At 53.2% G+C, this 25279-nt stretch overlaps 2 long non-coding RNA genes across 5 annotated transcripts; one reads left to right on the top strand and one right to left on the bottom strand.

The window, feature by feature from the left end:
• Positions 1-116: 116 nt before the first annotated feature.
• Positions 117-24650, top strand: LOC106848202 (uncharacterized). 4 transcript variants are annotated; one of them, XR_011506675.1, is made up of 7 exons: positions 117-1579; positions 7926-8062; positions 10520-16742; positions 17814-18014; positions 19025-19390; positions 23495-23582; positions 24515-24650. It is a non-coding gene; the product is annotated as an uncharacterized lncRNA (long non-coding RNA). The 4 variants fall into 4 exon arrangements; XR_011506674.1 differs by having other exon boundaries at positions 505-1579; positions 10520-18014; XR_011506676.1 differs by lacking the exon at positions 10520-16742 and having other exon boundaries at positions 1156-1579.
• Positions 8610-24617, bottom strand: LOC106848203 (uncharacterized). Its single transcript, XR_011506677.1, has 6 exons — positions 24479-24617; positions 22392-22677; positions 21227-21586; positions 12503-18631; positions 10961-11049; positions 8610-9861 (listed from the first exon to the last, which is right to left on the bottom strand). It is a non-coding gene; the product is annotated as an uncharacterized lncRNA (long non-coding RNA).
• Positions 24651-25279: the final 629 nt, after the last annotated feature.

Below are 25279 nucleotides of genomic sequence, written 5' to 3'. Positions count from 1 at the left end.
GAGGGGGTCCCTTGAGAGCCTGAACTACAGGGCCACCCCTCCCAGCGAGGGTCTGGCTTTCTCCTCCCACTGAAAACACCAAAAATCCTGGACTTGCCTTAAACACATCAGGGCGCTGGTGCAGGGTGTGGCCAAAGAGATCAGAGTGCTGAGTCAGCTCACGGGGCTCCTCCTGCAGGCGCTCCTGTCCCTGGAGGGTGAGGTCTTTGTGATGAGACAGACGGCTGGGCAGGCTGACAGGAGGCTGCTCCCTCAGGAAAAGGCGAATCAGGAAGAATCCTGAGCCAGCTCTGAGGGCCTGGGGGTTAAAGTTCAGCTCTCATCGCTTCAGGGGATTCCAAGGCCTGGGTTCCATCCCCGGGTGCAGAACCACATCACCCATCTGTCGGTAGCCACGCTGTGGCGGCGGCTCATGTAGAAGAACTAGAACGACTTACAGTAGGATATACAACCTTGCACTGGGGCTTTGGAGAGGAAGAAAAAAGAGGAAGATTGGCAACACATGTTAGCTCAGGGCAACTCTTTCCCTTCATAAAAGAGAAAAGGAAGAATTGTGCCCCCAAAGCAGCTGTGGGGTTACTGCGGAGCAGGGGCAAAACAGGGAGAGTGGCCGCAGTTCAAGTTCACATTCCCCGGTAGCCACAACCACTCAGACAGTCAAACTGCTAGGGACGCACTGCACAGATGATGCCACGGATGTGGAAGAAAGAGACAGCCCTCCCTCCAAAGGCATCGACCACCCACTGTCTCCTGTGTCTGAGCACTTGAAAAGCGAATCAACGAGGACAGAACTGGCAAAACTTGAGAGGAGATTCAGGGAGATGACAGATCCTGAGATCAGGAGACGTGGATGATGGGACAGACCCTGAGATCAAGAGATGTGGAACAGGACAGACTCTGAGATCTGGAGAAGTCGATTATCAGACAATTACAGTTACTATGTTTGAAGGAACACAATAATGCAATTGGATATCTCTGCAGGTATAGGAAACCTCAGAAATTTTCAACACAGAAGGAATATTTCTTCAATTTCTGGTTTTGACTGTATGCCGTGCTATAAATGGACAGCAGCCACACAGAGCATGTGGCTAGTGGACTGAGCCAGGAATTAACAACCAAAAATAACTCCGAATCCCTATATTTGGAACGAAGCTCAGGAACACGACAGGGGCCTCCCTGGGAACCTCTCAGGGCCTCTTTGTGTCGACTGGATCTGTTGTTGGGTCTTTTGAAGAGAAGGCCTTGCAGCTGCGGCCGTGAACACTGGTGTCAAAGTCACCTTAGTGACTCGATTGACCTTGTCTCCAGAACGTCAGTCCTGAAGAGACTCACTTCGCTCTGTGAATCCCACTTGGAGATGCTCTTGGGGAATTAATCCAGAAGAGAGGAGCGGCTCTGCACACTAAGGAGGAGTGTTGGCGTTCCTCACTTCTCCGCGGGTGGAGAGATACACCAGCTGTGCCCGCTGTGGGAAGCTCTCTATACACCTTCGTGCGACAGAACAGTGCAGCTGACATCACCAGGACTGGAAGGACTATGACACAATAAGGCAGACGCAAAACTGCTCCTCTTGTAACAGGTAGGAATCAGGGTTGTTCACAGAAGACATCCTGGAGAATTTGTTTTTAATTGTTTAAATGGAATGAAGTGATTTTTATTTTTTTAAATGGATTTTATCATATTTGTGTGGTTAGTTTTTTAAAAATGTATTTGATGTGCAAACGAGGCCTTGATCCCACATTTCCAGCTCACACCCCTCCCTGGCACCATGTCTCGTCTCCAGGAGCTGAGAGACTCAGTGACATGCACCCCACAGCCGTTCCTGACACAGAGTCTCTTGTAAAGTGAAGGAGACTCTCCTGGGGGTCTGGGGTCTGGATGGTGCGCCCCGAGTCCTCGGGTCTTCTGGTCCTGTGGCTGTGTCTTTGTTTTGTCAATTGCGCCCTCTTCTCTGGCGCTCGGCTGTTTGCTGCACCCACGGCCAGGAGACCACATACTGAGAACGCACTGAACCCGGAACTTTCTGGGCCACCAAGTATTCCCGGGAAGACTGACTGAGAGGGTCCCAGAGTGTGTACCCTCCTCCAGGCCGGCCAGGTAGAGGGCAGATCTGGATTTTCCCTCGGCTTTTCCTGGAAGCCTGGGCAAAGCCAGCCCCTCAGGGCCGTGGCACCCGGATCTCCCAGCTCCACGTGGAGAGAGGATGAGGGCGACAGTCCTCTGTGACCAGAGGAGATGCAGAGCCAGGGCTCCGCCTGCAGAGGCTCTCGTCCATTTGACAGGCACCCTGTCCTGCCAGGTCTCTGCCCCGTTCCTGTGTCTCTCTGGCTGTAGGAAGCAGCAGGACCTTCAGAGGTTTGTCTGTTTTATGTATTTTTTTTATTTATTTTGAGGAAGCCTGGCCCTGAGCTAACATCTGTGCCCATCTTCCTCTACTTTATATGTGGGAAGCCTGCCACAGCATGGCTTGCCAAGTGGTGCCAGGTCTGCACCTGGGGTTTGAACCGGCAAACCCCGGGCTGCCGAAGTGGAACGTGCACACTTAACCGCTGCGCCACCGGGCTGGCCTTGTCTGTTTTAAGCAGCTGTTGTTTTCACTGGTTCTTGGTCCTCAAGCCTTGCAGTCCCTGAAGCTCGTCACCTGTAGGGGAGGGCCATTCCCTGGGTGGGAGCGGGGAGCTGGTGGAACAGATGGGTCAGCAGAGAACAGTCACTGGAGGGTGACCAGCAGGCCCCATCTGCCAGGGGGGTGGGGGGGGGTGCGACCCGACCCCTGGAGACTCTGCTGTGGCTCGGGCCCTGGGCCGGCTCTGTCTCAAGGGCCTTTGAGATCGGGCCCTGTGGGGGGCACAACTAAACAGGCCATGTGTGCTGTGAGCTGCATGGGTGCTGTGGGGGCCTCCAGGTGCCCAGCACTTCGGGAGCCCGGGCAGGGACAGGCTCCAGGCTCAACCCCACCGTCCTGGCTGCCCTTTTAATGCAGACGCAGCTGTAAAATGAGTAAACTATTTTCTCATCGTAAGAACGAGGAATCAGTTCATGAGTATTTTTGGCACTATATCCTCCCCTTCATAAAAAGGGGAAAATGTGATGGAAACAAATGCCCTCTCCTACAGTCTAGTCGGAAGATGAACCGTGAGGCGAGTGAAGGCCATGTGGGCGGAGGCACGGCCTGCTTGATGGCAGCCTGGGCGGGAACCACTGTGGAGGCCCATCTCAGCTGTGGCTCGTCACCGTGGGGCGCTGACCCTGCACGTTTTCAGGGGACAGGAGCAGGCTGGGAATGAGGCTTCCTCTCAGCCCAGCTCAGTGGCTGGAGGCCTCGGCTCTGGCACAGCTGGCGCAGAAGCTTCTCAGTCTGTCCCATCCTAGATGCCTCACGCCCACCCCAGCCCCCATTGTTTCAGAGAGCAAGATATCCCCCCGGAGTTTATGCGGAAAGCAATCTGTCAGAGCAGCGCTCCCCACCCTCCCAGGCTCTCATTGGATTGCTTATTGCCTAATCGGAAGAGCTTCCAACAAGGCAACACTAGAGACCCTCATTCAGGGTTTCCAGCCTCAGCCAGTTCTCTGTCCTGTGGTCGTGGGGTGGTGCGCAGCGCTCTGGCCTCTACACACAGTGCCAGCAGTAACCCCTGCTCCCAGAGCGACATCCAAATGTCCCCAGATGTTGCTGACTGCCCCTGGGGAGGTAGGGGCTAGATGGGCCCCAGCTGAGAAGCACGAATCCGTCTAGTTGGTGAAATTGAGCCATGGCAACAAGGTTAATTTTAAGAGAGATTTTTTGGAAGGTCAGCCTTGTGAAATCAGAACAGATAGCTGTTTTCAGTGTATGATGAAAGGGAGACTATTATTAATTATTATTGCTAACCCCTGGCAGGCAGGAAGGGCAGATTGGCCTGAGGGTCTGTGCCCATGAGCAAGGCAGCTGGAGTGAAAGGTCGGTCCACCCTTTGAAAGGGTCTGTGTCAGGTGGACGGGGCTGTGAGGATGGCGGTCGAGAAGACGGAGGACACGGGGGGCAAGCCAGGAAGCTGGCGGATGGCCATGTGCTGTGTACTGCCCAGTCCTCAGTAAAGTTACTGACTTCTCAAAACCAGATTACAAGTGAATTTCCTTGGGGGAAACTGTAGTGTGTGCCTGGTAGTTCAAGACTAAACTGAGGAGGCGTTACAGACATGGCAGTGGGGACTAGGGGCCTGGGAGGTAGGAAGATTGGAAATTCACAGAAGCCACAGAGAGGGAAACCACTCACACAAACTATGCTTCTGGGAGTTTGGGCCAAAGTTACCAAAACCGATGGGAAAGATAAACCCAGGACCCAAACAAATTATTTTTTTGTTGGTGCTCAGCATCCTTTCTACCGGCGGGATTGTATGGAAACAGAGTGTGTGCCGGGGTACCTGGCGGCAGGAAGAGCTCTTGCTCCGCAGCGCGGCAGGCGGCAGGCGGCAGAGTCCCGGGCTGGGAGTCTGGCACGCAGGCTGGGACCCCAGCTCCGCCCTCTTGACTCTGTCTCTGAGTGTGTGACTCACCATCCGGACCTCAGCCCCTCACAGGGGAGACGCAGGGACCCGGCACCTCAGACCTGTCACAGAGGCGAGTGAGACCACAGGGAGGAGCACAACAGAGCCCCCGGGTCTCAGGATGGACGGAGGAGCTGGGTGCTGTCATCTTCCATTGTCCTCGATTCACAGGCTCTGAGACACAAACAGCTGCAGGGATGAGGGTTCAGACTCCAGGAGAAGCACATTCAATTTAGAGCAACTTGGATTCAGGGAAAATTGAAGAGATCTGAACTCCCCTTTCATAACTTTACCTTTTGATTCTAATTCTGCCAAACGAAGTCATGTTGTCATGACAGCCCTTTCGCGCCCCCTCCCTTGGGCTAAACTTGGGTTTATGTAACTACTCCTTTCGTGACGAGTGAGCATCACCTGAGTGGAGTTCACAGTGGGAGTGGGGGCAGGGAGGGGAGGTCCCCACGTGGATCAGACTCTGGGGGTAGAGTTCAGACGGCACCCACGCCCTCCACAGAAGACACTGGCAAGCCTCCCAGTCCTGGTGGTCCCTCGAAGACCATCCCCGCCCGCTTCCCCAACACAGTCGCTTGGCATCCACCCTGCCCCCGTGAAGCAGCACTTGCATCAGTGAAAGCGATTGTGTGAACAATGTGGAAGCAGAAAGCAGTGGCTGAGAGGCACGGGTAGATTTAGCACCGGTCCAGTCTCATACTCTCAGCAAGGAGGCTGTCTCGGGGAGGTCGGCGGGGCTGCTGGAGGGAACACAGTTCCCTGGGCCCGGGCCTCTTAGGACGTGGGCTTCCCAGAGCTGCAGAGAGATCTCGTCACCTGCTCTCTTCCCATTGCGTTATATAAATGAGACCTTTGGGGTGCCTGCCCAGCTCCCTAGACTTGCCCCCCGCTGCCAAGTTCTTGCCACATGAGGCCCCACCCTCGCCCTCGGCTGGGCCCACCTGACCGGATCGATAAATGGTCTCTTGAGAAACTGGAGTTCATATTTGGACTCAGCTAGCCTGTCTCCACCTGTGCTGCTGCCAAGGCACCCACAAAACCTCGGGAGATGAGGCGGCACCTTCCACCTCGTGGGCACAGAGGCAGGGAAGAGGAGACTGAAGGACGGGAAGGGAGGCGCTGAGAAGCGGCAGCCAGAGGCAGGTGGGCTCCTGTGCTTTCCAGGTGCCGGCTCAGACCCACAAGAAGCCCGGTTTCCTTTGGGTTTATGACAGATCCGGAATCTCCCTATAGATTCCTCTTCTGGCTTGAGCTGTCCAGAGTGGACGGATACCAACCAGGAGAGTCAAGGACCATAAGGTAAACTGACGTCTGTTTCCACCTAGTTTCACGCACTGGTGATGTCATCTTCCCAGGAGAAAACAGAGGTGGCGGCCTTCCTTGACAGAACAGCCTGCAGTGTCCAGTTGACTGCCCTTCCTTATGTCATGTCACCACTGGAAAACCAAGAGCTATTGGCAAGATCTTTAGGTCCACGTTGCCACCTGAGGAATTTTCAAAGGGCTTTGCAATTCCTAGAGTAAGAGTGCTCGGTTGAGCCTGGGTCACTGGACAGCCATCACTTAGCTCAGATCTGGAAATTATAGCACGTTCCTCAGACAAAAACCCAGTCATGTTGGTTTCTAGTTATAAGTTATGGTTACGTGAAAAATAGGGCCCTCATCTCTCCCCTAAGACCTTGTAACCTCTTTTCCACTAGTCATCACTTCACTAATAGTAAGTTGGTGAGTTCTTAAAGCATATTTCTCCGAGGACAAAACTGAGTCTCAAATATCAGAGAAGCATTCTGCAGCCATCTGACCCTTGGGCCAGAGACACTCTTGAGTTACTTAATTTTTTTATTTTTGGGGAGGAAGATTTGCCCTGAGTTAACATCCATTGCCAATCCTCTTCTTTTGTTTTAATGAGGAATATAAGCCCTGAGCTAACATCTGTGCCAATCCTCCTCTACTTTGTACGTGGGATGCCTCCACAGCACGGCCAATGAGTAGAGCAAGTCTGAATCCGGGATCTAAATCTGTGAACCCTGCCACAGAAGTGGAGGGTGTGGAACTTTAACTGCTCAGTCACAGGGCCGGCCCCTTGGGTTGCTTAATCTTTAAAACTAGAAGTGATTGTTGTCAAAACAGCACCTAGATCTGATAAGTAGAAAAAAAATCGTTTCAATCTTACAAGGTTCGCTCAGTTGGAGCAGAAGCACAGCTGGACCCCATGTATTCCGATTCTTGGTCCGATGGTCCCCTCTGTGTACGCCTCTGTGTCTGTGATTTCTTGGTGAAATATCCGTGCTGGGTTTCCATGGTAACAGTCACCTTCTTCTGCAGACACACGCAGACATCTTGGTTCATGAAAGTTGAAGGTTTGATCAGGTCTTTAGTTGAGGACAAGCTGTTGTTTCCCAGAGGTAGTGAGATGCAGGCGATGGGTATCCATTCCTGAGGGTCACTAACCCTGTGGCCTGGGAAGGTGAGTAGGGCACGGGGCTGGTTGGGCTGCGGTGTCCTCCATTCCTTCCTGTGTGTCCTCGCTGGGCGAGTGCCCTGACAGCTGACGCTCACTGGACTCTTTCTGGTCAGGGGCCAGCCTCCAGGCTTTACCGAGACCACGCTGATTAAGGTTTTGGAAATCTCTCTTGCTCACTGCTGTTCCCAGCCCACTCCCCCAACCTCCGCAGGATCTCCAACCGCCTGCACCATGGGCTCGTCTGCGGGAAAATGCAGAGAAGCTGGAGGTCAGAGCCCAGGGCCTTGGGGAGACTCAGTCATGTTCTCTCTGGAATTTCGATTTCTTTTCTTTTCCATCAGTGCCCCACCCACCCACCGCGCAGTCACATCAGCGTCAGGCGCCACTAAACCCGGGGACTTCTTGGAGCTACTTCCCTCTCCATGGATTCTGTCGTCATCTCTCAGAGAGAGATCTACTTACAGACACCCTTTTGGAACGAGCTCCTGGTTCACTCCTGGCATGTTTTCTCCGCCGGGTTGTGTCCAGAGGGTAGTGGGTGGGACCAGAAGGTGTGAGGCCCAGAGGGTGGACGAGTGCCCCCACACTCGACCCCCGCAGCTCCTCTTGAACACATTGTGTTGTGCTTACTTTTGTTTAAAGAGAATGTCCTGGAACACATGGAAACTACAAAAAAACCACAGTGCCCAATGGTGCACAGCTGGCATCTTAAACATTCACGTTAACAACACGCTAATACATGTGACATTTGCCCATGAGCATGGAATAATAATTTGCGGTGATACCTAATTTTAAAAGACGTCAGTGAATTGCACAAGGAGTCAGCACAATTCTTCCCAATCGGGTGGAGCCATTGGGCTGAAACATGCAGGTGGGGACGGCCTTCGGTCAGCAACAGACTGTTTGTCCTTCCCTTCCTATTTCCAGTGTGGGGATATGCACCTTAGTGAGGCCGCGGTTTTACTCAGGCTGCAGAGCATCCTCCTACCTCGAGATGAAGGGCACAGGGAGACGGAGCACCAGGACTGCCGCCAGTGGGAACGCGCTGCACCCGCAGAGCACAGGTGAGCCCACACTCACTCAGAGACCCCAGGACGCTGGAGTCAAAGGCTCAGGGTAAGCGCCACGTGCCCCGGGAAAGCGCACCCACGGGTGTGGGCACTGGGGCTGAGAGGCAGGAGGGAAACAGCTTGAGCCCAGACAGGCCACTGGCAGGGCAGAGGGGGAGACACACGCGTGCCCCACCTCACACGCACCCCCAATACACACTGACCCCGCCTCACGCCTCCCCCAGCCTCACAACGACCCCCAATACACACTGACCTCTCCTCATGCTCCCTGCCTCGCACACACCCCCACCTCACGTGCACCCCCAGTACACACGGACCCCGCTTCACGCCTCCTCCAGGATCACACCGACCCTGCCTCACGTCCCCGCCTCGTGCGCACCCCCAATACACACGGACCCCACCTCACGCTTCCTGCAGCCTCACACTGACCCCCAATACACACGACCCACGCCTCACGCACACCCTCAGTACACACCGACCCCGCCTCACGCCTCCCCCCGCCTCACACGCACCCCACCTCACGCCCCCCGCAAGCCCCTGCCTCACGCTGATCCCCAATACACACCGACCCCGCCTCACACCTGCTCCTGCTTCACGTATGCCCCGGCCTCATGCCCCCAGCCTCGAGCGCACCCTGCCTCAGACAGACCTCGCCTCACACCCACCCCGCCTCATATCCACCCCAGCTCACACCCACCCCCGGTCTCATTCCCACCTGCAGTCTCCTGGGAGATGGGTGAGGGGGCAGGGCCCTGGGCCCCACGTGACCCTCCTCCCATAGCTGTCCGGAGAGGATTCCCCAGACTTGAGGATTAGTCATAAATAGAAAGAAAGGAGCACAGGATCCATACAGAGAGACAGGAAGACCACAAAAATGAAATAAAGGGAAAGGAATGAGTAAAACACACAGCAGAAGAAAAAGAAAAATGTGATCTGGAAGGGAAGGAAAACTGTCACCAAAAATATCACCTGAAACAAAATATCTCGCTTCCAAATTAAGAAACACACACAGCACACGAGGGAAGACACAGCAGTTTCTTTAAGGAGAAATAACTACAACCCAGAACTGTAACATGAAATAAGACAACAAAACTAAGACCAACTGTGACTTTGTATCAGTAAATGCCCATACGTCAGCTCAGCTCACCTATGAAAAAAAGAGACTGTCAGGATGAATGACAACGCGAAATGCAGCACACCCTGTGTGTGGAACAGACCTAAGACAGAGGGATCAGAGGGTGTGCAGGCACAGGCCTGAGACAGAGGGACTCAGAGGGCGTGCAGGCACAGGCCTGAGACAGAGGGACTCGGAGGGTGTGCAGGCACAGGCCTGAGACAGAGGGACTCAGAGGGTGTGAAGGCAGAGACCTGAAACACAGGGATCAGAGGGCGTGCAGGCACAGACCTGAGACAGAGGGACTCGGAGGGTGTGCAGGCACAGGCCTGAGACAGAGGGACTCGGAGGGTGTGCAGGCACAGGCCTGAGACAGAGGGACTCGGAGGGTGTGCAGGCACAGGCCTGAGACAGAGGGACTCGGAGGGTGTGTAGGCACAGGCCTGAGACAGAGGGACTCGGAGGGTTTACAAGGAAAGATGTGCAAAGCATCCTGGGGAAATGGTCCTGAAATAACATCCACATTTCGGGCCTATTTTTTTATTAGACATGTAAAAATCAAAAGAGCCACACAAATACTGGTTGAAAGTCCTCCTGGTGGTGGTGGTAGTGCTGGTCCAGAAGCAGACGAGTTAGCATCTTAGAAAGCTCAGCGTCTCACTGAGGTTCCCAGCGGAATCTGCAGATAAAAGTGACTTCAGGCCGTTTTGAAAAGATTAGTCCACTTGTGGTGCTGAGACAACTCAACGCCGTCTGAGAAATCAACTGAATCCACAGCTCACACCTTTCAGTCAAATAAATTCTAGATAAACCAGAGTCTAACTGGGGACAATGGAAGTGGGCAATGAAAATATGAGCGATTTTCAATAAGGGGCAGGTCTCTCTACTATGACACAAAAGTCCAGGAGATAAAATAAAAGATCAATAAAAATAATTTTTAAAATAAAATAAGTGAAAATAAAAGATTAATAAATTTGAGCGCACAAAAATAAAGTACATCTTCAACAGAAAAACAATGTAAACACAATCCGAAGAGAAAACAACCAAACTGGGGTATTTGCAACCTATAGTCCTAGAGAAAAGGTTAATTTCTTTAGTAAATAAGAATACCAACAAACCCGTATAAAGACCACAGACCTCATGGAAAAATGAGCAACAAAGACGAACAGACATTCACAGCAAAAGAAATACATTGACCTTAAAGTCATGAAAGGGTTCAGGACACCAGGAAATGCAGGTCAACACCACAGGGAGCTCTGTGGAGGGGTCTGCGAGCTGTGCGCCAGCCCTTCTCCCCTCCCCGGGCACCTGCAAATGCACCTGCGTCTCCCCTGCAGCCAGCTGTGGCCACCGTGGGAAGCAGAGTGGACAGACCGGAGTGGAGAGTGCCCCGTGGATTGCCCTCCCCTACCCTGTCCTTGAGTGGGGACCCAGCGTGACCGCACGGACAAGACAGGATCCAAGCGCAGCAGGAAGCAGGGGCCGAGTGCCTGAGCGACTGCGTGGAACGAGCTGCTCAGGGCATGGGCACTGGCCTTGCACCAAGGAGGAAGAAATATAGGTGCACGAACGGAGGGTGTTTGTAAGAGAAAAAACCCTCAGCAGGAAGGTGGTCAAGTCAATTCTGGTACATCCAGATGACGGGAAACTGTGCAGTTTTGTTTGAACGAGGCAGCTCTATATGTGGTGATTTAGAAAAATGAAAATGCACGCCAGGGAAGAACACAGAGTGGGGTCGTGTGCAGCGTGTGCTGGGATGTCTCCATTTAAATACTCACTTGAGCTAGGGCATGGGGTGAGCGAAGGCTCTGCTGGTCTTCATCCACCTCCTGTACTGTTTAAATTTTGTTCCAGGTGCATGTGTGACCTATAGGAAAAAAACAAAACAAGAAATTCTTAAAAATAAAACACAACTGACTTTCTATCTTTTCTCCTCCCGAGACCCTCATTAAAATGATGTAAGGGGCCTAGAGCACCCAGGGCCTTGAAGGGAACAGGAGGGGCCAGCAGCAGACAAGAGGCTGCAGCCTTCCCTGGAGATGGAAACGGGGACCGATGAGCAGGAGGAGGAGGGGAAGGGGAGCGTGTGAACCCTGGGGAGGAAGACCTCCAAGGAAGACCTGAGGGAGAGATTACTCAGGGACCCAGGGAACTGTAAAAATAAGAAGCCCCTCCAATCAGTGTCTTCAAGACTAGGCTGTTCTTGGAGAACAATAAAGACAGTGGAGTTCAACAACAAGAAGTTCAACAGAGGGAAAGAGAATTCAAGAAACTAGAGTAAAAAGAATGAAGATGGGGCCAGCCCCATGGCCGAGTGGTTAAGTTCGCGCACTCCGCTTCAGCGGCCCAGGGTTTCACCGGTTCGAATCCTGGGCACGGACATGGCACCACTCGTCAGGCCACATCGAGGCGGCATCCCACATGCCACGACTAGAAGGGCCCACAACTAGGATATGCAGCGAGTACTGGGGGGATTTGGGGAGAAAAAGCAGGGGGGAAAAAAAAAGGTAACAGTTGTTAGCTCAGATGCCAATCTTTAAGAAAAAAAAAAGAATGAAGATGAAGATTCTGAGACAAAGACAGAAGATCAGACTGGGAGTTCCAGCTCTCCACTAATAGGCATTCAGGGAAGAGAATTAGATAAAATCAAATAAGGGGATTATCCCAGAAGCAACACAGGAACATTTCCTAAACTGAGGGCCAGAGGCTTCAGACTGAAAGAGCTGCCAGGGCAGATGGACCCTGGAGCATCACGACAGACCCTGGAGCATCGTGCTTCTGCCGCTCGCTGGCTCTGTCGCCTTGGGCAAGATGCTTAACCCTGTAAAAAAGAATGCCAGCCGCAACATCTAATTCATGAGATCATAGACTTGAGTGACAACGCGTGTGAGTGCCTCAGAGGGCACCTGCACGCGTGGTCAGCCACTGCCCGCAGAGTGCAGGCGCAGCACTGGATGTGTGCCTGGGGAGGGTGGCCTGACCATTTTTGTTCACACTGCACCGACACCAAGTAGGAGATCATGAGCGCAACGCCGCTGCTGTCAGAATCTTTCCACCTCACAGCCCCGGCTCACGCTTTCAATGTCCTTTAATATGGCAGGTCTGCCTTGAAGGTGAATTTGAATTTTATTTTTCAACACAGACCAAAGTAATCTTGGATCATTATTTTAAATGAAGCATGTGATTCAGACAGGACTATGGCACCCACCCCAAAGTTAGATGTGCCCTCGGCCGTCGAAACGAGGCAGTGTGGCAGCTGTGGCTCAGAGGCTGGACTCCGGTGTCAAAACTCAGCCCCACTGCCCACTTAACGAACTCACCTCCAGGAGCTGCCGTGAGCTCCCAATCATGACCGCCTCAACTGTGAAATGGGTGGCAGTGTCTCAGATCTCATGGGGGATTCTAGGGTGACCAGCTATCTCAGTCTGCCCAAGACCGAGGGGTTTCTTTGGATGCTGGAACTGGGACAGCCCTGGGCAAGCCGGCTGGCCCCCACAATCTGGAGCTTGAGAAGACTTGTCAGCAGGACACTTGGTGAGGCTCTCCCAGTCAGCCGTTCCTATTTCTCATAGGTTACTATAAAGACAATTCAGAAACAATGAGATTTTGTTGAAAAAAACAGTGAGATTGATCAGCCTGCATGCTGGCAAGCTTCTGAGCCTGTGGGCCCTCTGCATGCTGTTGCTGGGCATGGCCACTTGGCTTGTTTGACCAATGGGACATGAGCAGATGCTTGACGAGTGCACTATCTTGGGGTTGCTGCTCTTGCTGTAGGGCACATCTCACCACCGCGTGAAGAAGCCTGTTTGCTGGCCTGAGAATACATGAGCGAGAGGCAGGAGCCACTGGCCACTCCACGCACACCAGTGAGACCACCAGCCCCAGCCACCAGGACAACCGCCCGCCAGCCTCAGAACCAGGACCATGATGCAGCCACATTAAGCCCTAGGTGTGCGGGGCTGTTATATAACTGATTGAGAGGTTTTGTTAAAAATTTAATGAACAAAGCTGGAGCTGTTTGGTGCATAAAATCAGGATGTGGAAACGGTTCTGCGTACTGACATGAGAGAAGAACACAACCTTTTATAAAGTTTAGAGCTAAGACCTAAAGAAGCATATAAAACTCGCCTCTAGCTGGGATGCACAATGATCTCTTGAAGTTTTTTTTCCTATTTGAATGGCTACCTCTTTGAAAATTTCTCTTTATAAAAGAAAATTTCTTGTAAACAAATCCAGATTAGGTGTTTGGGACTTACGTATTCCCTTACCTTCCTCGTGCATTTACATCTCAGAGGAGGAAGTCTGCAATAAAAATACAAAATTCTCAACAATTAGTATCAGAAGTACGGCTCCATCATGGGGTAGATCTTTCAGGTCAGGGTTCTCAGAGTGCAGTCCCCAGGGAAACGACCTGTCCGGTTTGCCCCGTCTTTGAACTGAAGTGCCATGTTCCCAGAACCCCATCGTCTCTGGCAGACTCCATTCCGGGAACAACAGGGAAACATCATTTGGGAATTTGATAGAAAAGCAAATTCTGGGTGAATTCTGCCATGGACCCGCTGAATCAGAGCCTCGGGGAGTGGACCCGTCAGCTGCTTTCAACTGGCCCTTCAGCCGTGACGATGCTGCTGAGGGTTGAGCCCCAGTCCAGGAGGTGTGGGGTCCAGGCCAGTTGGTGAGGGCCCAGGGAGGGCTCGAGCTGAGCAGTCACCTGTATAACCCAGCGGCTGGGTGAGATCTGGAACAGCTCCCGCTGGCCAGTGGACCTGTGGTCTGACCACCAGCTCCCCAGGCGAGGGGGGTCAGACTCAGCCCCAGGCCTGCCCAGACTCAGGGGCCTCTTTGTGAGGGCTACTCTGAAGAGGGCCTTCCTGGCTCCTCCTTGCACGTGGGGACATCGTCCTGATTTCCAGCAGGTGGCACTTGCTAATCACCCCTGTTAGAAATCTGAGGAAACCCAAGCGTTGACTCAGCTACTGGAACACAAGGTGTCATTATCTGCAAAGCACTTGCAGTCAAATTATGCCTTCAGCAGTGATGAAGAGAACTGGTAATGGGCATAATTAGTAGTTGGGTGCAGTCGTGTGAAATTAGAAAGCATACTCGCTTGTGCTCCAGTAACACTGAGACTAGTAAGCACAGATTTTTTGAGGAGGAAAACAAAAGGGGTGACATTCTGAAATTCAGCACCTGTTTCCTCCATCACGTTTTTCACTCACTGTGCTTTGTGGTGCTATGCCAACATCATCCATCCTGGTGAAAGTATATGAGATGCCTTCACGGGACTGAGAAGAAAATACAACAATTTAGTGATGAGTGTGTGTAACCAAAACTGCAATCTCCTTCTATTTCTTAAGGAGAAAACTGGAGGCAAAGTAAAAACAGTGACCCTATAAATTTTTGTTATAGCCCCATTATTTCACAGTTGCCTTAGAAGAAAAAGCACACAGTGTAAGTTTTCTGCTACCTGAGAAATTGCCCCACGTGGTATCGACTTGGCAACTCCCATGTGTGACTGTCTGTAGTCTTGGGGATCTTTAGCAAAAGCAGTAGGACCAATGGTTGTGGGGCCACTCTGAGCATGAGCTGCGGGCAGCAGAACGGAGGCGACATGGGCCCTGAGCCCCGACCTCTCCCACAAGCCAACGAAGGAAACCTAGTCAGTCACAGCAGCCCATCAAGCCAGATGGAAACTGTGCGAGTCCCACCTCACATGGAATGTGCCCGGTGCCTGCTGTGCACTGACCCTGGGAAACCTCGGCTACTCTGGCTGTTTCCCAGATTCTGGAGACAAGTGGGCATTGGGATTAGCAGTGACGAGGGCCTCTCAGAGTTTTGAATAGATTGTCTTGTAACTTGTCTCAGAACTTAGCCAGGAATGAAGCATTTCACTATCGTCCCAGGAAGTTAAATATAGCTGGCCATCCTCACCAGTGCCTTGGGTTGTGCTGGGCCTTGCCAATTAGCTCTGAAAGTCTCATAGAAAAGCCAGGCTTTCAAGGGCATTGTGAACATGGTCGAGAGTTTAAAACAATTCTGTTAGTACAAAAGCCTTTGAATATCTGAGTCTATCTTGAGAGAGTTTCATGCTGATAATTACACAATCGTGCCTGTTTATACATAGTTTAAACGCTGGCATTTAGTTTAGAGAAGAACAAAAAAATGAAAACAAAGATGAAACGAAAGTACAAGATCGTCTCAAAAAAGAACCAAACACTGTCCTTTTGAAACGGGATTTCAAAATACCCTACAGTCGTTCTTTGTATTTCTGATTATTTCATGGGAAACCAGGACACAGACGACGCTAACACACACTTAGCAAGTCAAGATAGAGCCAGGAACAAAATGTCAACGCCAGATTCTTGTTCTGAGCTCGAGCAGTTGCTTCTGCTTACTTTTCTCAGCTCTCTGCCTTAAACCCACTTAAGAGTTAAAGAAAATCAATCTGTGTGTTTCCTGCCTGGACTTCTCAACTGCCTTTTTAAACTCAGCGTTGAGGGCTGGAAAGGAATTTGGGGAAATCCACCAGAAGGTTCCCACCGGGTTGGTTCAGAAATGGTGCTGGCGGCTTCCCATCTCCTGAACACCTGCCAACCCCCGACGGGAAGTCCCGGGATCCTGGACACTCTGCTCACAGTGGGCCTTGGCCATTGACCAGGAGTGGAGGGCTTGCCCAATGGCTCTGGAACCGGCCTGAGGCGGCTGGAGCTGCTATCCTCCCTGCGCCCCTTGCGGGAAGCCCTCCTCCAAAAGCAGGAAGGAAGCGACGGCTGAGTCACCAGCTCAGGCTCTCACTCCCGTCCGGGTGGCCTATAGACCCAGCAGGCGTTGCTCACTCTGGAAGCTGGGCTCAGGACCCAGCAGCCTGAGTTTCAGTCCTTTCTGTCTTCAGATTTGTATTCGCCGTAGTTTAAAAACTACAGTGAACGAGGTTCAAAAAGCCTGACTTTGGATTCTCGGAGTGAGTGGAAAGGTGCCAGTGGAGACTGGACTTTTTCCTTTTACAATGAAGAACTGCTGCTTAAAAGCTCAGAGACTCGCTGTGTGGCTTTGGGAAAGCAACCGAACCTCTGTTTCTGCGCTTACATGAAGCAGGGCTTGTATGGAATGTAACTCCTTGCTGGGAGAGTCCAGCGAGGGAGAGTGACGTCCCAGCCTGGTGCAGCTAACAGCAGGTGCAGTGGCCACCACCGCCAACGCTGCCATTCTTACTACTAGGTAGATGCACGTAGTAGGATCCACGGAGCAGATTCTCAAGGATTTGAAAAAAAGAAAAAAACTATAAAAGCATCATCTGGATGCAGATGAGTGTTCTGTTTATGGTTCAGAGTCCTAGATAGGTATCTTCACTCCACCAAGTCAGGAGAGACAGACAATTAGCAATTGATTATGCATAGCACAGGTCAGGTAGCGATAAATGCTACGAAGAGGACCAAAGCAGAGGGAAGAGACAGAGGGTGAGGGAGGAGGGGAGGACAGTTATTTGATGTAAGGTATTCAGAGAAACGTCCCTGACAAGCGTCACTGGAGCAAAGTCCCAAAGGAAGAAGAGAGCAACAGGTGCGTGTCCTGGGCAGAACCATCCAGGGGAGAGACCAGCAAGGAGGCCCAGGGGCCTGGAGGGTGAGAAACATACAGGTGGGAGGCAAGGTCGGAGGACAGCAGTGCTGGATCACACAGGGGCTTGTTTGCATGGTGGGGTTTGGGATTTTAGACCGACTCCAGTCCAGGGTGTGAGCAGAGCAGTCGCATGCCTGAGTCCAGGTCCCAGAAGGCGGCTCTCCCTGCGGAGTAAGGAATAGAGGTCATTCCCGTGGTGGTGGGTCCTGCTCACCACGCTCTGATTGGCCCTACACTTCTAGCCTGGTGAAATAGAAATCTGGTTTTAAAGAACCACCTTAATGAGACGGAGACCTCTCCTACGACTCCACATCTTTACTTCAAAGGTAGCTTCAGAGTGGCTGTAGGATCAGGGGACATCCCAGGAGGTAGCGACTTTATCTCCATAAATTTATATTCTGAGTCCCTCCGACCGCATAAGCCAGAGTTTAGCTAGAATTGCAGATGATAATCCAGCCGGGAGTCCAAAGTACGTTTCAGCCCAGGGCCCATCTGTCTGACGGGTCCTCCAGCCGCCTTTCCTCCTCCTGCCCAGGCTGCTCAAGCTGCTGTCTCTACCGTGGTCCATCGAGTAGGAGAGGCAGAGATGAAGGCTGGACCACAGGGTGATGGGCCTCGTCTGTGCTGGCGTCGTCAGGGCCATGTCCTCATTAGGGGCACATTGCTGCTCGCACGGTGCTTCCTCCAGGGGAAAGAGGGACCCTAATTGTGCCTGCTGTCGTGTGACCTGAACGATGCAGGGGGCTCTGATGGGGTGTGAGACCGTGGCCTCCTTTACCTGGTCCCCTCACATACACAGGAGCCCACGGGGCCCAGCTGGGCGGTCCCATGGCCCAGGGCAAACCTGCGGGGCCTCCGTGCCCACACAGTGAAATGTGGAGGGACACGGTGTTCTGGAGGGAGGGGTGGAGTCCTGTTGTCAGCACCTCCGTCACGACGTGACGATGGCGTGCATGGAGAGAGGCAGGAGCATCGGGGCGTCCTCGAACTTCCCGTGATGTCGCTTCGCAGTGACTGAAACTGGTGATGGGAAAGTAGCGCTTTGGAAGGCTGCTCACAGGCACTTTGTCCAGGAAGCGAGGGCCTTGCGTGCGGCCACACGGACTGCAAGCAGTTCCCATCAGATGCTCCACCGGACGGCCTGGGAGGAACGGCCCTGAGGGCTCCTGTTCCTGCGTGCACCCTTGACTCTTCCCCTGCCTCCGACACAAGGTACCCTGCGTGAGTGTAGGGGAAGCACGCCCACCAGCAGAACGGGCAGAAACCATGACCCCACAGCTCCCCAGAGCTGGCCGGATCCCTGCCCCTGCCTGCCCTGGCCCAGACCCGCCCAGCTGAGCACCAGTTGCTCGACCAAGCAGACCAGCGTTGGGCTGCGTGGGTCCTGGGCTGTGCAGGAGAGTGAACGGGCCTGGAGCAGGCGCCTGCCCCATGTCCACATCTCTGGAGGGCCACAGCCCAGAAGGCAGTGTTCTGCCTCCAGCCCTGGAGCCTCACGCCCGCTATGTACGGACGGTCCTCACCTCCAGGGAGGGAGAGGTGGCAGGGGGCACTTTGTGGGTGTGACAGCATTGGACCCAGACTCAGAAGACAGGGTACCTCTCCCAGCTGGACCCTAACTTGTCCTGGGTCCCAGGCTCTCCCCAACCTCGCTTTAGTCTCTTCACCTAAAGACAAAGGTGGGTGAGACAGGTGAGGGGCATCAACCAGAATAGGGCATTTCACACTGCGGGTCGCAACCAGCTGCCTGCTGGGAAAGGCTTAACAACCGGCTGGAGAGAGCGGGGCTGTGTTGAGGCTGCTGGTCCCCGTGGTGCAGACGCTCTGAGCTGGGAAGAGACACAAAGGGCAGGTCATTGAAAGGTGTTTCCGCCACACAATAGACACTGATAACCTCAAGAGCACGGGCCCCTATAATTTCATAAACTTGGAAAGCTTATACAATTTAACTTAACAATGGTTCTGTTAACAACCAATCCTGACAAGTTACTGGTTGGATCTGGCGAGCCAGTACCTCCAGCACACTAGTGGCTCACTATGTAACTGAGGGGCCCGAAACCAATTTTAAAAGTCAAATAAACCAGATTAGTTTAAGTGAAGCTAGAATAGACTATAAAATCACAGCACGTTCCACCTAGTCAGGATGAGTACTGTTTTGTAAAATTTGTGTGAGGATCAGGTCGTGACCTAAAATGTATTTACTTTTGTGGGTCTTTTAATAGGAAGTTGGAGCCGTTCTGGAAGCTGGAAGCTGCTCTTCTGCCCGATACTGGTTTGAGAGGCAGTCAGGAGGGCTCCACCCCTGTCAACAGGACAAAAGTCCCAGAGTCGAGAGCTCGGCTGGGCCACTTCCTGAGGGAGATGCAGCTCCATGAGGCCTGGAGGCTGAGGAGAGTCAGGAGGAGACGCTGGAGAGGAGGGCCCAGCGTGGCCCAGCCTGCCCTGCGGCTCCTGGGGCTGCAGGTGCCAGTCGCACCTTCAGGGCTGCGGTTGGGTGTCCTCCACGGCGCTTGCGAGGGGGACCTTGAGGTTTCTTCTGGCCTCGGCTTCCTCTCACAACAACAAGGGTTGGTTCCTCGAAGGGCAAGGTGAGTAAACACGAGGTCGCGCCCTTCCTGTGGGTAGCCACATTGCAGCCTCCTAGGAGAGGATGCGGCCCATGTGCAGGTGCAGCAGGAACAGCAGGTCCACCCTATGGTCTTTTAAAAACATTTTTATTTTGAGATAATTGCAGTTCTGCATGCAATCATAAGGACTAACACAGAGATGCCATGTGCCCTCTACCCGGTGTCCTTCAGTGGTGGCATCTTGCAGGGCTGCGGTGACTGTGGTATCAGATCACAGCTGGGAGACCACACAGACTCAGCCCACCCATCTCACTCAGCTCACACTGGTTCTACATGCATTCGTGTGCATGTCTTGATCTGTGCAATTCTAGCACACGTATGGATTCGTGTGGCCACCACCACTGCCAAGATGGAACATCTCTGTCCAACAGGGCCCTCCTGTGGACTCGTCACAGCCACAGCCACCTCCCCTCTTCCCTGGGCAGCACCGTCCACTCTCCATCTCTACAATTTGTTGTTCTAAGAATGCTGTGTAAATGGAGTCATGCGGTGTGTGTGACAGGCTTTCCTCTCAGCCTGAGGCCGGCTGGGGTCGTGTGTCAGGAGCCTGTGGCCATCTGTTGCTGAGCAGGGTGTGCTCAGTGTCCGCCTGTCGAAGGAAGGGGTGGAGGCTGCCTCTGTGCGGCTTCTCTCACAGGTGGTTCTGCGCGCTTGGTGTCGTCGGGGGCATTTCTTCCTCCAGAGGGGATCTCAGTGCGAACATGGGCCCCCGTCACCTCGGGTCACCGAGGCCTCCCTGCAAGCACCCCAGAGAAGGACTGAAGAAGCACCACGTCACGTTTAGGGGGTGGAGGCCTGGCCAGGGAGCCACACTGATGGCATCCTGAGATCCTGCGGCTGTGTCTGCCTCCCTGGTTCTCCCCCACTGAAAGCCAGGGCCAGGCTGTCACTCAGAGGGCGTGGGAGGAAAAGCCCTGGGGGCAGAGCGTGAAACGCCACCAGAACTGACCGCTTCTGGTTCTCTGTACTCTGGCCGGACTGCTGTTCCGCACACAGCCCGCCCCTCATGGGCCCCACAGCCGCCGTCCCGTGTTACAGATGGAGACGCAGAGATGATCAGGGAGAAGAGGGTGTTCACATGGAACTACGTGGGAGGAATAGGACCTAATTTAAGTGGTGTGTCACACACTAGGTGTGGTAACAGCAGTGTCAGTCAATCATTTTCATACGGTTAAATGAGATTTCTCAATGCCCACAGGGGCCGTGTGGGCCCCAGCGCCCAGCTTTGCCCTCTGCCTCATGCTGTCGCTGGCCCCCTCTGAGGCACAACCTGGCACATTTCCTCTTCAGCAGCTGCCACCCTCCCTCCCTTCTGTGTCACCCACACCCCGGAAGCTGGGAGTAATGACAGCCCAGCCTGCGTGAAGGGCGAGGGCAGTACTGGGCGGGGCCGTGACAGGTGGCTCTTCAGCCTCGAGGAGCCACCGAAGCCTCAAAAATGGGCTCTCAGTGTCCCTGCAGTGCTGCCATTGCACCTACACCTCGGAGCCCAGGTTGGCCTCCTCTGTCTCTGCTGCTGCACCGTTGTGAACTGAGCTCACACAGGAGGTAGAGAGCTGCGGGGTGGCAAGCACCCTGGTTCCTTGCTGGCCACCCCTGGGTGGGCGCGTGTGTTGTATTTTTCTAATGTTCCCACAGGAGCTCACAAGTGCGGCACACATGCCAGGTGCTCAGTACGGGTCTGCTAAACAAATGACTCGGTAGGCAGAGTAAGTCACCCACATTGTATGGCCGCTGTGTAAAACTGGGTACAAATATTCATAAAACCTTGAAGGAAACAAACAGAAATAAACATACTTGTGTTGTGGTCTGGGCACACAAGTACGTCTTCCCCTTTGAAGTTTCTTTGCTCTTCTGTGGGTCTTGTAGTCTGATGTTTGCTGAAGGACCAGCCTCCCAGGCTGCTGAGAAACCTTGCTCCTGGTTGCCATGGTGCTGAGGACAGTTCGGGACCCGCTGCTGTGCACATCACGTGGTTCCCTGGACAGGGGTCTGCGGGTCCCACGCAGGCTTCCCACGGCTCCCGGGCCCTTGCTCCCGTGGAGCCTGTGCCGTGAGAATCGAGAGTCAGAGCAGAGTCTGCACAGCAAGTCCCAGCCCCAGTGGCGGGAATCAGCTGCCTCTCTCCTTTGCCTCCTGGATAATTTGATGGAGGTTCTAGAAGAAAAAAAAAATACATAGCTTCCTGTCATAGCCAAGAAGAGATTCTGAGTCTAGCAATTGCTGATTTCAAGAGTGTCTTCAAAAAGCACCTTGATATTTGGCTTAACATTGTCAAAAGTAACAAGTTAAACTTTATTATGATAAAAACCAAATAGTTTGAGGGAAAATTCTTCATAATCAGCAGTCGAGGTCTCAGCACCATCGACTGTGTGGGGCGACGTTGCCCATTGACTCCAACTGGCAGACCCACCAATGCTAATCAGCACCAGTGCAAACGCAGCCATGGGGTTATCGTGAGGGCAGGACAGGTGTGGGCTGTGCCAATGGTTCCCAGATCTTGCTGGCTTCATACACAGAATTTACTTCCCACTCTCAGGAAGATGGCTGCAGACCCAGCCGCTTCCAGGCAGCCTCCTGCAGGCCGCTACCAGGGCCAGGCCACCCCAGCTTCTCTCTGGGTTTCAGAACGAGGCCTCCATCCGCAGTGGGAGAGACACTGGGGACACTCGGGCACTCAGCTTCGCCAGAGCGATGGTGCGCTCTCATGTCTCCAAGCACACAGCTCTGCGCTGGATGCGAGCAGGGAGGCAGTGCAGCCCCCACCCTCCAGCGATGGGCGCACCAGTGAGGCCTTCCGCTGCCCTCCTTCAGTGGACAGGTGGAGTGTGGCTGCATGGTGCCCTCGCCCCCAGAGTACTGGGCCTCCTGTGCACAAGCAGTGGCAGCTTCATGTGGATGCGGCCACTATTCAGCTTCTCCCCTCTGCGTAGCCCAAACAGCTAATACGCAGAAAGCTTACCGAGGGTGTGCTGTGACTCATCTCTCTGGACTTTGCGCACTTCCTCTCCAAGCTGTCGGTCGCTGCAGAGCCCCATTCTTTGACGCCCAGGTGTCTGAATAGATTGTATCAGAATTCTGATTGAATGTTATATTCCCAGCTTTTTTGTGAGACAACAGGAGAAACCACCACACTCATTCCACAGGTACTAGTTGAGATTTTACTATGTGCCAGGCACTGAAGCACAGCAGCAAAGGTGAGTCACTGAGACTGCAAACGTCCTTTTAGGGGAGTGCAGAAGAGAATTCTGTCAAAGAGAGAAAAGGTAACAGTGAGTTATAATACAGAAGGGATTAGAGGTTCTTTCTATGACGTTGTCGCCTTCTCCTTTAATCCCTCAATATTTTCCTCTCTTATTATCACAGCTCTAGGGGAACAGATTCTAAGTCAGAAAATGAATGATCAATTCCTCTGTGCAGAATGCGGATCTGAGGAGGCACAGTGCTTGCACAGCTCTGTGGAGGCTGAGTGTGTTGAGGGAGGGGTCCTGGAAACTGCTGCACAGGGAAAGAGAGGCCCGTGCTCACAAGGCACCTTGCCCACTGATGGGGGAGCCCTGAGTCTTCATAGATTTGTTTCCTCCCTCTGAGCATATGTGTCTCAGAGCACTGATGTGTTATCAAAGCCTCCAATGAACTGCCAACTTCTTGCTCATCTGGCCCGATCAGTACAGCAAACCAAGTCAATGTTGTGCAAACACCCAGGTAGTCAGCTGTCTGGACTATATTCTGACTGAGGGCAGGAAAGCCCAACGATGGCGCGAGGTCATAAGTGTGCTAGTCTGTGATGTGTGGTGTAAACTGCTTCTGAATCTCCTGACTTGGGATGGAGAAGAGTGGATTTGTCAGCTCCATGGCCGGACGCCACAGGCCAGAGGCTGTGCTGATGTGGCCTGGCAGTGGCACCACACCTGGCACAGCAGTGCAATGGAGGCTCCTGTGTGGTTGAGTTTGTGGTGGTCTACCGTCATCCTCCAGAGCCCATCTGGGGTCAGTGGTGGGACTGGTGAGTTAAATGACCCTCTAGGTCTTTAAGGGCAGCCTCCATCTCTGTCTTTCCCACAGGATGCATCACTGTTCGTGATTTTCCATCTCGGCTGCCTCTCGGCCTTCCCTGCTTGGGTGGCTCTTAACCCACAACCAAGGAACCCAGGTGGGTATTCTGACAACTGTCACACATGTCCACACCAGTTTTCCTTTGGGGGCATGGGAGGTGAGCACTTGGATACACTGGACCCGCTGTGAGCCACTCCTGGGCCAGGATGCATTTATTTCCTGGGCCTCACGAGTCCCGCTCTGACAGGGGCATGATGACCTTTTGGGTCCCTGGGTACCAATGTCACCTCAGACCCTGGGCCTAAGAGGCCTTGACATGTCCAGGTGTGCAGGCCCCTTGGGGGAGTTCTAGGGGAATCCTTACACATGCACTTGAATGGGTCCTCTCTTCCAGTCAGTGGGTTCTGGGGATGGAAACTGGGCAAGGGATTGAGATATTTTATTGGGACACTTTCTTCAGCCTCCCAATACCCATCTTTGACTTCCTTTGGTTGTATAAACTGAGTGATACCCTTGCTGGCAGGCTCTCTGTCCTGCCCCTACATGGTGCTCGGCTGGCCTGCTCTACAGCTCTCTGCAGTTCAGGGTGCTGGGGCTGCTTGTTGCCATAATTGCAACCACCTTGCTTCTGATGGCTAAACGTCACCACCTGGCCTCCACTATGTCCCCATCTGATCACCCTCATTGCTGTCAGGAGCCCAGTGAATGGCTTCTCCACCCTCAGCCCAGTTCCACAGTGGCCAGCTACAGCTGAGGGTCTCTGGACTACGTTTGCAAACAGGGTGCCCTCTGGGCTCTGTGGAGCATGTTTACTCTTCCATGCCACTTCTCCAAGCCTTTGGTCTGCCGTGACCATTTGGCATTTCCACCTCGTTTAGTGTGGGGCATTGCTTTTTACAGGCTTCCAAAGCCCATACTAGTGGCATGGGGGTACTTGCCAGAGTAGCAAATCCCCTATCATGGTTGAATGATCCCATATAAATAAAGCCTAACCTGATCAACCTTTGTGTTCTGCCTCCCTAAATCCAGTGTCCTCTGGATCTGGTTCTGCATGCACTCTCCCAGCTCCTGCTGGTACATGTTTCCTGGGTCCTGACGCTCGTTTGCTGACAGGTCCTTCCTTCCTCGTCAGACCCTGAGCTTCTCCAGCTGCGTGACACTGATGTCGTGGAGGAGCAGAGCTGGAGCAGATCACTGGGGAATCCGTGTCGTCATACAGACATCTCTGCGTCATGTTCCAGCACAGATAGAGCATTTGCCTTCAACAGGGAGAAGAAGGACACCTCTTCGGGTCCAGAAGATGTAGGGAAACCTGAGGTTCAAGAATTTGAGTGTATTGATCAGATGACCCTCCCTGAAGCCTCAGGGTCTCCCTTCTTCCCAACCAGGTCCTGACATTGGGCAGCAGCCTCCCTTGGGTTGAGGGCTGCTGTCTTTAGGACTGAGTCTTGATCCACGGCTCTTTTTGGTTCTCTGGCTGCAGGAGAGGAGAGTGTCTATATGGCACCAAGGAAGCCCTCTTTTTGTCACTTTTTTTTAAAATTGGAGATCTTTTCATTGCCTTGTTCTTGGCAAGAGCTGCCTGATTCCGTAATGCAGATGGTTGCTGCTCTTCCCAGCCACTCCGATGCCCTGGATGCGGCACCCAGCAGTGTGTTTCTTTCATTGGGCTTCCACCCTGGCTCAGTGCTACTACTGCCTGGCAGGGCTGTGGTGCCACCAGTGATGTGCCACTTGGCATTCTGTGCTCAACCCCACCATACAGGCTGCTCCTGGAACACTTCTGGCCCCACC

This window comes from Equus asinus, chromosome 11 (assembly GCF_041296235.1).
Source record: "Equus asinus isolate D_3611 breed Donkey chromosome 11, EquAss-T2T_v2, whole genome shotgun sequence".
NCBI lineage: Eukaryota > Metazoa > Chordata > Mammalia > Perissodactyla > Equidae > Equus > Equus asinus.
This window is presented reverse-complemented; position numbering and strand designations above follow the sequence as displayed.